At 48.4% G+C, this 12,248-nt stretch overlaps 1 protein-coding gene across 4 annotated transcripts in view; it reads right to left on the bottom strand.

Annotated features, from left to right (window-relative positions):
• The window catches only part of CDC14B (cell division cycle 14B), a gene marked incomplete at its 3' end in the record, with an annotated part of 185,714 nt that overhangs the window by 65,986 nt on the left and 107,480 nt on the right, over positions 1–12,248 (bottom strand). The gene's annotated exons all lie outside the window — the stretch shown is intronic.

Genomic DNA, 12,248 nt, shown 5'->3' with positions numbered 1-12,248 from the left:
GCCACAACCATAAACACTACATTTGGAGAGGAGGCAACAAGGCCTATGATGAAAGGTACACCATTCCTACTGTGAAACACGGAGGTGGGTCGCTGATGTTTTTGGGATGTGCGAGCTACAAAAAAAAAAAAAAAAATACTGGAAATTTGGTCAGAATTTATGTCAAGATGAATGCAGTTTATCAATAAAATACTGGAGGAAAATTTGCATTCATCAGCTCGGAAGCTGTGCAATGGAGGTACTTGGACATTCCAACATGACAATGATCCTAAACACAAGGCCAAATCGACCTGTCATTGGCTACAGCAGAATAAAGTGAAGGTTGTGGAGTGGCCATCTCAGTCTCCTGACCTCATTATTGAGCCGCTCGGGGGAGATCTGAAACGTGCCATTCATGCAAGACAGCCCAAGAATTTACAGGAACTGGAGGCTTTTTGCCAGGAAGAATTGGCAGCTTTACCATCTGAGAAGATAAAGAGCCTCATCCACAAATACTACAAAAGACTTCAAGCTGTCATTGATGTTAAAGGGGGCAATACACAGTATTAAGAACTGGGGTATGTAAACTTGGTAGTTTGTCTTTATAATTTATTATTATTAATAAATGGCTTCAGCCAAACACTAACCATGAGTGAAGGAAAAGTTTTTGTATTATTCATATTCTCTGAAAAATGGCCAAGAAATCAAATTCTACCAGGGTATATAAACATATGAGCACAACTGTATTTGGCCATCTGATCAATTCACTGTAAGACACAGTAGCCAGGAGGATGGACTCAGAATTCCCTCAATGTAACAGACCAGGCTCTACAAAAAAAATGCAACGCCCTAGTACTTACTGCATCAGTGGTCTGGAGAGCACCCTGCGCCAAGTAAACATAGTAACAAATTACTGGAAAGAGCCAAAGCAAAATCAAGTGAACATTTCATATTCCTGTTTTCACCCATAAGGTGAACATACCCCCAATGGAGTCTCCAGGTACAGGATCACACCAGCAGATGTGTCACAGTCCTTTACCAGTAAAAGCACTCTAATGCAGTACACCAAGTACATAAAAACGTGACAGGGCAGCACTTCTATTATACATAAACAATAAGTGCATTGATAAAGCACTGACAGTAGTGCCAAAAAAACATCTAGAAGCAATATAAAAAAAAAAAAAAAAAAAAAAAAAAAAAAAAAAAATTGATATACTAAGGGGCTTCCCCCAACAGAATATACAGTATCTCACAAAAGTGAGTACACCCCTCACATTTTTGTAAATATTTTATTATATCTTTTCATGCGACAACAAGTAACGGAATCGCAAGCGTGTCCCGCTATTTGGAATCACGGTGATACGGGATGCCTAGGTGTTTACAGAGCCTTAAAACCAAAGCTGTATTGTTGCAGCTTACCAATCAGATGTGGTGGCTGCAACTTGTGTGTGTGTGTGAGAGAATATATTTTATTTCTAAATTTGCTGCAGAGTAATAAAAGTGCTGGTGTAGGGGCAGAACTCTGGTAAGGGATCGCATCACTATTCCCTTCCTGTGAGTTTCTATTCCAGAAAATGTGAGTCATTGATGGACGCAAATAGAGGGAGCTAGCCAATTTTGTGCTGTCGTTCCCTGTTTAAAGAGCACAAATCGGTGAATTGTCAGTCTGACTATGAGACCGTGTGCAGCCTTATATGAACAATTTTATTCATACACAGAAGTGTATATAGGCTTATTTTCATATTTATTTCTCAGCATGACCTACAGTATCTCACAAAAGTGAGTACACTCCTCAAATTTTTGTAAATATTTTATTATATCTTTATGTGACAACACTGATGAAATGACACTTTGCTATAATGTAAAGTAGTGAGTGTACAGCTTGTATTACTGTGTAAATTTGCTGTCCCCTCAAAATAACTCAAAACAGCCATTCATGTCTAAACCACTGGCAACAAAAGTAGAGTACACCCAAGTGAAATGGTCCAAATTGGGCCCAATTAGCCATTTTCCCTCCCCAATGTCATATGACCCGTTAGTGTTACAAGGTCTCAGGTGTGAATGGGGAGCAGGTATGTTAAATTTGGTGTTATCACTCTCACTCTCTCATACTGGTTACTAGAAGTTCAACATGGCACCTCATGGCAAAGAACTGAGGATCGGAAAAAAAAAAAAAAAAAAAAAAGGATTTGTTGATTTATATAAAGATGGCCTAGGCTATAAGAAGATTGCCAAGACCCTGAAACGGAGCTGCAGCACGGTGGTCAAGACCATACAGCGGTTTAACAGAACATGTTCCACTTAGAACAGACTTCGCCATGGTCGACCAAAAGGAGTTGGGTGCACGTGCTCAGCATCATATCCAGGAGGTTGTCTTTGGGAAATTGCTGCCAGCATGTGGTCTGATGAGGCCAAGATTAACTTATTTGGTTCGGATAGTGTCAAGCGTGTGTGGCGGCATCTAGGTGAGGAGTAGAAAGACAAGTTTGTCCTGTCTACAGTCAAGCATAGTGGGAGTGTCATGGTCTGGAGCTGCAAGAGTGCACTGGGGAGCTACAGTTGAGGGAACCAGAATGCCAACATGTACTGTGACATACTGAAGCAGAGCATGAGCCCCGTCCCTTCGGAGATCGGGCCGCAGGGCAGTATTCCAACATAATGACCCCAAACACACCTCCAAGACGACTACTGCCTTGCTAAAGAAGCTGAGGGTAAAGGTGATGGACTGGCCAAGCATTTCTCCAGACCTAAACCCTATTGAGCATCTGCGTGGCATCCTCAAAACAGAAGTTTGGGGAGCGCAAGGTCTAACATCCACAAGCTCCGTGATGTCGTCATGGAGGAGTGGAAGAGGACTCCAGTGGCAACCTGTGAAGCTCTGGGGAACTCCCATGTCCCAAAGGGGTTAAGGCAGTGCTGGAAAAGAATGGTGACCACACAAAATATTTACACTTTGGGCCCAATTTGGACATTTCCACTTAGGGGTGTACTCACTTTTGTTGCCAGCAGTTTATACATTAATGGCTGTGTGTTGAGTTATTTTGAGGGGACCTCAAATATACACTGTTCGAGCCCATTCACATTGCCGCAACTTGTCAGCCTGACAAGTCGCGGTCGGTCGCAGTCCATTGAGTAGTACAGGACCCGTTCTAATAGGAGCGACACAAGTCGCTCCGACTTAGAAAAAGGGTCCTGTACTACTTTGAGGTGACCTTGGAGCGACTTGCATAGACTTCCATTATGTGAAGTCCCTGCAAGTCGCGCCGAAGTCGGGGTGCACGCGACTTCACAGGTCACCCCCCGAAGTCGTGTCGCCTCAGTGTGAACCGGCTCAAACTGTACACCCACTACTTTACATTGTAGCAAAGTGTCATTGCTTCAGTGTTGTCACATGAACAGATATAATAAAATATTTACAAATATGTGGAGGTGTACTCACTTTTGAGAGATACTGTATGTAAACAAAAAGTTAGTCCTTAGAAAAAAAAAAAAACAAAAAAAAAACGGAATTTTTGTAAAATCTTACCTGTAAAATTCCTTTCTCCGAGTCCTCCGACAGTCGCCGCCTCTTCATATTCGTCACATATGGGGTATTAGACTTTTCTCCGAAGGAGTAGCTAGGCAACAGAATATGTTAACAATAAAGCTTTTAACATATCCCACCCTCAAGGGGTGGTCCCCTCAGTCAATACCCTCCTACTTCCTGCAACCATATCTCAGTTTTAGTGGAATAGCAGTAGAGTATACAACCAAACCCCAAAAGAGGGGCGGGGGCGGCGACTGTCGGAGGACTCAGAGAAAGGGATTTTACAGGTAAGATTTTACAAAAATTCCGTTTTCTCTTACGTCCTCCGACAGTCGCCGCCTCTTCATATTCGTCACATATGGGGACGTCCCAAAGCAGTGCAAACATGAGGGGTGGGAAACGCATCCGCGCCGAAAGGCAACGCAGTCTCCGCATCAAGGAAAGGAACCTTAGCAAAGGAAGGAAACCAGCTGGGCAACAGCAAAAGACAAGTGCTCAACAGGAGCAACAACCCAGGAAAAGACAAAAAACCAGGGGATATAAAACTTATCCCAACAGCCAGGAGTCCCCAACAAGGGACCCTAGGGAACAGCCGCACTAAGAACCTTGCGGCCAAAGGAAGCATCCGCCGACGCCTGAACATCTACTTTGTAGAATTTCGTGAAAGTGTGCACGGTCGACCAGGTCGCCGCCTTACACACCTGGGCTACAGAAGCCCCATGACGACAGGCCCAAGACGTACTCAGAGATCTAGTAGAGTGCGCCTTCACAGGCACAGGGGGAACCTTCCCCTGCAAAGCATAGGCCTGTTCAATGGTCTGCCTGATCCATTTGGCGATGGTAGAGGCCGAAGCCGCCATGCCCTTCCGAGGACCCTCTGGAAGAGCAAACAAGGAGTCCGTCTTTCGAAAAGACTCAGTCGATTTAAGGTAAACCCTTATCGCCCGAACAACATCCAGAGAGTGCAATCTCACCTCCTTTGGATGTTTAGGCTTCGTGCACAACGAAGGCAAGACAATATCCTCATTAAGATGGAATTCCGAAACTCGTTTCGGAAGAAAAGGATTAGGTCGCAAGACCACCTTATCCAAATGAATAACCAGGTACGGAGACTTGCAGGACAAAGCCGCCAGCTCCGACACTCTGCGAGCCGAAGTGATCGCCACCAAAAAGGCGACCTTTTTGGACAACATAGACAACGAGATCTCCCTGATCTGTTCAAAAGGAGCACGTTGTAACACAGATAGAACGAGATTCAAGTCCCAAGGGGGCAGAGGATCCCTCCTAGGAGGAACCAGATGCCGCACACCCTGAACAAAGGTGCCAACCAATGGGTTGGAAGCCACGGGACGTTGAAACAGAACAGCCAGAGCAGACACCTGACCCTTTATCGTAGCCAGCGCCAAACGCTGATCAACACCCGTTTGAAGGAAAGACAGCACACGGGACACCGAGTACGTGCGGGGTGAAAACCCCCTGGACTCACACCAGGCAAAATAGGCCTTCCAAGTACGGTAATAAACCTTCCCTGAGGAAGACTTCCTCGCGTTGATTAAAGTATGAACGACCTCCGGAGAGAGACCCCTCTCCTTCAGGACCTCGGTCTCAACAGCCAGGCCGTCAAAGCCAGCGACTGTAAAGCAGGATGGTATATCGGTCCTTGAGAGTGTAGATCGTCTCGAAGAGGTAGACGCCACGGGGCGTCGACCGCCAGATTCACGAGGTCTGCGTACCAGGACCGGCGAGGCCAGTCCGGTGCCACAAGAATCACCGTGTTGCGTTCCGAGTGTAACCTGCGAAGGAACCTGGACAGCAACTGAATTGGTGGAAACGCGTACATCAGCCTGTACTGATGCCACGGGGCCACTAACGCGTCCGACGCGTCTGCCCGAGGGTCGCGCGTCCTTGCCACGAACCTCTTCACCTTGTTGTTGAGACGAGACGCGAACAGGTCCACATCTGGAAGACCCCACTTCGCGCACAACATCTGGAAGACAGCCGGGTGGAGAGACCATTCCCCCTGATCCAGGGTCTGGCGACTCAGATAGTCCGCCTGCCAGTTCTCCACTCCCGGGAATGTGAACCGCCGTTATCGCCGGGACATGAGTCTCGGCCCAAGACAGAATGTCGGCCACTTCTCGAGCCGCTCGGGCACTCCTGGTGCCCCCTTGGTGGTTGATGTAGGCCACCGCCGTGGCATTGTCCGTCTGCACCCGAACCGGGCAACCCTGCAGCCGGTCCGTCCAGCGATGAAGACAGAGACTTATCGCACGCAATTCCAGAATGTTGATCGGAAGGGAAGACTCCCCCTCCGACCAAGTCCCCTGGGCGGACAGAACGCCCAGAACTCCACCCCAGCCCGACAGGCTGGCATCCGTGGTGATTACCGTCCACGAGATCGGACGAAACGACTTGCCCCCGGACACCAACGGGGACTGGAGCCACCACAGAAGGTTTCCTCTGGTGCGATGACTCAACGAGATTTGAAGATCCAGAGATTGAGGACGCCCGTCCCACCTGGACAGGATCTCCGCTTGGAGACCCCGCGTGTGAAACTGGGCGAAAGGAATCGCCTCGAAGGCCGAGACCATCAATCCCAGACATCTCATACACGTCCGCAGAGACGAGTTCGGAACGTCCCTGAGGGACCTGACTTCCTCCCGGAGAGTCCTGAGTTTGTCTTCCGGCAGGAAGACCTTCGCCTGCACCGAGTCCAGAATCATTCCCAGATAGGGGAGACGAACCGACGGACTCAGTGTCGACTTTGGAAAATTTATCGTCCAACCAAACTCCTGCAGAGTTTGCATCGTGACAGACAGGTCCTTCTCCAGACCCTGGCTGGTCGCAGACCGAACCAGAATGTCGTCCAGATACCCCAGGACAGAAACGCCCTGGGCCCTCAATAATGCCAGAACCGGTGCAAGCACCTTGGTGAAGACCCGCGGAGCCGAGGCGAGACCAAAGGGCAACGCCACGAACTGGTAGTGATCCTCCGCAATGGCAAATCGAAGGTACCTCTGATGACCCTCGAATATGGGGACGTGAAGGTACGCATCCTTCAAATCGATGGAGGCCATGAATTCCCCCGGAACCAGGGCAGCCACCACCGACCGCAGGGATTCCATGCGGAACTTGCGAACCCGCACAGAGCGGTTCAGAGCCTTCAAGTCCAGAATCGGACGAACCTTGCCCTCCTTCCTGGGCACGGTGAACAGATTGGAATAAAACCCCCGAAACCTGTCCCGACGAGGCACCGGAACCACCACTCCCTGAGCCCTCAGGTCCCGCACCGCCAGGTGCAGGTCCCGCAAGCGCTCTGGAGACAGTTGAAGATTTGAGGGAAAAAATCTGCTCTCCGGCCGAGAGAGAAACTCGATCTTGTAACCAGATCGAACGATTTCCTGAACCCATCTGTCCCGCACACGGGCCAACCAGGGTTGAAGAAAACCGAGCAAGCGTCCCCCCACCCCAAAACTGGGTGAGGGCGCCCCTTCAGGCCGAACTGTTATGGGCTGCAGGTCCGGATTGGCCGGACTTCTGTTTCCCAGACCAGGGCTTCTTCTGAGAGCCTTGACCTTTGAACGGTTTGCCCTTGTAGTGCAGCCGAAAGGCACGAAAGGACCCCTGAGGGGGCCGAAAATTAGCATGCTTCTTCCCAGAAGCCCCCTTAGCCTTGGGGAAATGGGGCAAGAGAGTGCTCTTACCCCCGGTGATCCCCTTAATCAACACATCCAGGGACTCCCCAAAAAGGCGAGACCCATCATAAGGCAGATTGGCTAAGGTCTTACGTGAAGATTGGTCCACCGACCAACATTTTAACCAAACCAGGCGGCGAGACAACACCGCCACGCTGTGCACACGTGCAGCCAACGGAATCAGGTCCAGGTCCGCATCACACAGATACATGACACCCTGGTGGATTTGATCCACCATATCCAGGGTCGCCGGCGAGGCAGAGTCGGCCACTAGGACGCGCCTAAGCATCTGCGTCCAACTTGCGATCGCCTGGGCCGCCATGAGAGAAGCAAACAGAGCCTTAAGCATAGAACCCGTAACAGAATAAGTATGACGGGCAAGAGACTCCAGTCTCCTATCCGTGGCATCACGGAAAACAGGGGAATCCTCTGCAGGAATCGCAGTGGCTTTGTTCAAAACCGCAATTGCATGATCCACTGGTGGAGGCACACACCACCTTTCATCAGTGGAAGGCGAAAAAGGATAACGCAGCTTGAATCTACTTGGTACCGCAAAAGGTTTGCGCAGATTGCGCCATTGATCCTTAACAGCGCGCTGAAAATCATCATTGCAGGGAAAAACCTGCGGCGTCCTGCGTTTCCTCTGCGTCCCATAAGCCGCCAAGGCAGCGGGGGGACACACTTCGTCCTGCAAACGCAGCGTTTGCTTAATGGAAGCAATCAACTCATCCATGATTGCAAGCTCTTCAGGCGAGCCAGGGGGAGAATTATCAACCCCCTCAACTTCAGCCTCCACCTCAGACCCCACTAGATCAAGAGAGGAGCGGGACCCCGATAAGGAGGCCCCTGCCATAACAGCCCCATCACCTTCACCCTCAGAATCAGAAGAAAGAGCAACTCTGGGCCTTTTAGTAGATTGAGCAGCCACCAGCATTTGCACCTGAGCAGCAAGGCCAGCCACAATAGTGGCTAAATCCCCCCCTGGGGGGGAAACAGCGGTCCCCTGGCTTTCCACCAATACTGTAGGAAATTTGCCCTCCTGAGAATCCATTGCCCCTGTAATGCCAGACAACCAAGGGTTAACTGCCCCTTTTAAGCAAGCGCGGCAAGCGCAGCCCACCGCACCACACTCAAGCACAATGAGACCCCCACAGGGAATATGCAAACTGAACACAGGCAATGGATAGCAAGAACAGAAGGATAAAACCTGAGGAGACCCTCGCCGCTGCTGCTGCCTCGATCGGTGTTCCTGGAAAGAGGAAGTGATGCTGCCAGGGCGCTCTATGTAAGCCTATGGAGGCTACAAGAAAATGGCCGCCATGCATGTAAACCATGCGGCCGGAGCGAGTGTAGGCAAAATGGCGTCGTTTGGCGCCGAAACCGCCGCTCCACAGTGCATTAAAACACACATTACATTCCAATATCAGAATACATGTCAGATCGCCGCAGCGATCGCTGTATATGCCCAAACATGCCAAAAAAACATGCCCCACAGCACACAGCTTCTCACACTGACCAGTCTGACACACACAGTGTCATACAGCTCCCCCCCCCCCCCTTGCAGCCCACAGCATGCAGCCGAGAGATAGGGAGTCAAGCAGTGTGAATAGAGGCAGGTTACACAGTCCCAGACTGACACCCCCCCAGACAGACAGGTCCCCACATAAATACACTTACCTCACATGGCGTGGGGGACCCGCACAGGCGAACAAGCCGCTGCACATGAGGCAGGGAGAGTCGCATTCAAGACGCACACAAGGGGGGTTAAGAAACCGCACAGCGTCCAGTGAGGTAGCCACCTCACCAATCATCCCTGCACCGAACAGGGATGGGTCGTTCACTGTGCCAGGAGCGTTACCTGGCTGAACGCTCGATGGCAGACTGGGAAGCCACTGACCCACGACCTGCGACCAGGGGGATCAGCCCGAGACCCAGTCCGCATGATCCTCTTCATCCGAAGAACTAACTAACGCTGACAAAATAACAGCTAAGTAAAGGTAGAGAGAAAAACTCAAACAAAATATTAAAAAGAAGAAAGAGTCTGGGACAGAAAGTCCCAGCACAGAGAGAGCCAGCCACTCCTGACAAGCTAGACATTAAAACTGAGATATGGTTGCAGGAAGTAGGAGGGTATTGACTGAGGGGACCACCCCTTGAGGGTGGGATATGTTAAAAGCTTTATTGTTAACATATTCTGTTGCCTAGCTACTCCTTCGGAGCAAAGTCTAATACCCCATATGTGACGAATATGAAGAGGCGGCGACTGTCGGAGGACGTAAGAGAAAAAAGTGTTTGTAGTGCAAAATAAATAGTCCCAAAAAACATATGAACTTCAGTCTTCTTCATCAAATAGTGCATGCAAAGATTCCCAAAGCTCAAAAAGATACTCCGTCCTGGTTCACATATGTTCGATGACAGACATCGCATGTGATTCGGAGCGCACTGCTCTGCAAATAACATGCGATGTCTGTGCGATGCAAATTCAGCCAGCCATACAGATTGTATGGCTGAATTTGCATCGCATTCAGACAACTCGCACAGCACCCTTTTTTGGGTCCGCACCAGGATCGTAGTGCATGGATGTTCACACCTACGCGATCCAATTCAAGTCTGAACTAACAGTTTGCACTACGATATGCAAACTGATGGGGGGGGGGGGGGGTGTATTGTTAACTTTGTATTGACACCCCCCCCAGCGATTTGCATATGGCAGTGTGAACTGCCTGAGAGTTGAATGCGATGCGGGAACCTGCAATGGATTTCCAGGGTTCCCGCATCGGATATACGTGAACCTGCACTTCGTCATCAGCGGTGTGCCAAACCTCCACCTCCTATATGCACTCCAAACAGATGAGCCATTAGGGCATGTATGGGAACTAATCTGTATCACCAGGCAATCCAAATCCCAGGTTACAAGAACGACCTTCCTAAGCGAAAAAGCTCACATCCTGGAAACCAGAAGGGGAGTATATATTGTAGTAGTTGATTCTATTAAAATAGGCCAATACAAACAAATAACCACGTGGAACAGGATAAGAACAAACAATGCGGACTCACTCCAATGATCTGACTCTTGGAATAGTCAGCATGTAAAGACACCTTCGTACACACGCATGTCCTCAGGGGATCCGCCTACCTGGATTAAAACGGCCATTGGAGGGAGTCTAAATTGTTTGTTATTGTATTCCACGTGGTTATTTGTATAGGCCAAGATAATAAACCACCACGTAGTTATTCTATTTTCTGATAGGGGAAGCCCCTTAGTATATGGACTGTTTTCATTATATTGCTTCTATCCATTTTTGGGCACTACTTTCAGCACTTTAAAATATTATACCTAAACTAGAAGTGCATTAATAAAGCGCAGTGCGGTCATGTTTTATAATATTTGATGCAAGGTTGGCTGATCACCTTTGGTGGCAGCTGCAGTTTTCAATTTTTATTTCAGACTGGTTTTAAATCGTACACCAAATGTCTGGAGAGCACCACAGGCAGAGGCCAAACTGATCAGCAGAGCACCAAAACATTAGCCAAGAAAAGTTGCTAAACAAGCTCTCTTGGCTCTGCAGCAGACAAAGAATCTTGATGGGAAGAAAAAAAAAAAAAAAATAATAATACGTCCGGTCTCCAATGACATTAGCAAGAAACTGAAATGGTCGACTTCTAAAAATTGGGCTCTTCTCACAGCTGTGGGTCCTGACTCCCCCAGCACCGCCATCTTGGAATTGGGAGCCAGCTGTGCCTTCCTGAGAAACTGCAGCTGGCTCCCTGCTGTGGATGTGCAAGATCATGAAGCAAACAATGTCAGGAATACTGGTCCTGCAGACTCCTGGGACATGCAAGGAGGCTGAGGGCGGAGAGAAAAAGAGTGTTAGGGGAGGGCGTGAAAAGTAGGATCAGTGATTTCACTTTTGAGTGAAGGGCCCCTTGAGTGCGTAAAGAAATACTTCTTGCTACATCTTTGGAAGAGACTCCAGAAAAATCGCATTCTATACGAGTGACTGTACAACATGTGTCCAAAAATGCACACAGCATAACTAGAGCCTTTACGGAGCAATACAAAGCACATCTCTCTCTTCCCTGGATAGGACTGTGTCAAGTGGAAGTCACCTCAGATTAAAGCATTCGTAAAACTAACATGACAGTATAATCAGTAATCCAGGTGTAATACACTTAATCAGAGCTGCCAATGTAATGCCCTCAATGGCAAATCAGGAACAGGGGAAATTAAGAACACAAGTCTGTAGCCAACAATGAACTAAAAGCAAATAACAGGGGTCAAAGCTACACAAAAAAAACTTGTTGGGCACAGCCTTTTATACAGCATGCAGTATAATATTACAAACACACATTATCCTTTAGAACGATGCTTTGGGGGTGAATTTACTAAAAGGCAAATAGACTGTTCAGGGAAGTGGCACTTTACAAAGGTAATGTGTCCCAGAGCACAGTGAATAAGGTGTGGTTTCCCTGTGCAAAGGCTGGCCATACATTATACAAACATCTTCTACAATTTTCATTTAGATTTACAAAAACCATATCATAGGAGGTCAAATCAAAACACTTTCAATTTGTATGCAGTCAGGCAGACCCTTGCACTACATAGTTGGAAGGTAAAACTAAAGGAAATCGAAGAAAATAGCATACAGTATTGCCAGCTAAAGAAAACCCAATCTTGTGCTCTGAACTCTGGCGCAAATTTCCTTGCAAAGTAAAGTCTATTTGCCTTTCATAAACCCACCCCTTTGTGCCATGCAGCAATCACAAAAGTGCAAGGTTATGGTAAGATACACAGGTCACTTCTAGAGTGATTCCTCCTTGTAAACTTGATGGCTGAACTTCTCTATGCTACACCTTACTACAGGCCGTTAAATGTGGGGGCCAATAATTAAGGCCTGATTAAGACTTGTGTGTGGGGGGGGGGGTTCATAAATGCATGGTTGAGGCGCATCTATACTGTCTGCCAATACAGGCAGTGAATGGGGTGTTATGCAGCGGCTGCAGAAAAATTCACCCGACTTGTAAATCGCTACACATTCAAGTAAATT

This window comes from Pelophylax lessonae, assembly GCF_965119305.1.
Source record: "Pelophylax lessonae genome assembly, chromosome: 1".
NCBI lineage: Eukaryota > Metazoa > Chordata > Amphibia > Anura > Ranidae > Pelophylax > Pelophylax lessonae.
This window is presented reverse-complemented; position numbering and strand designations above follow the sequence as displayed.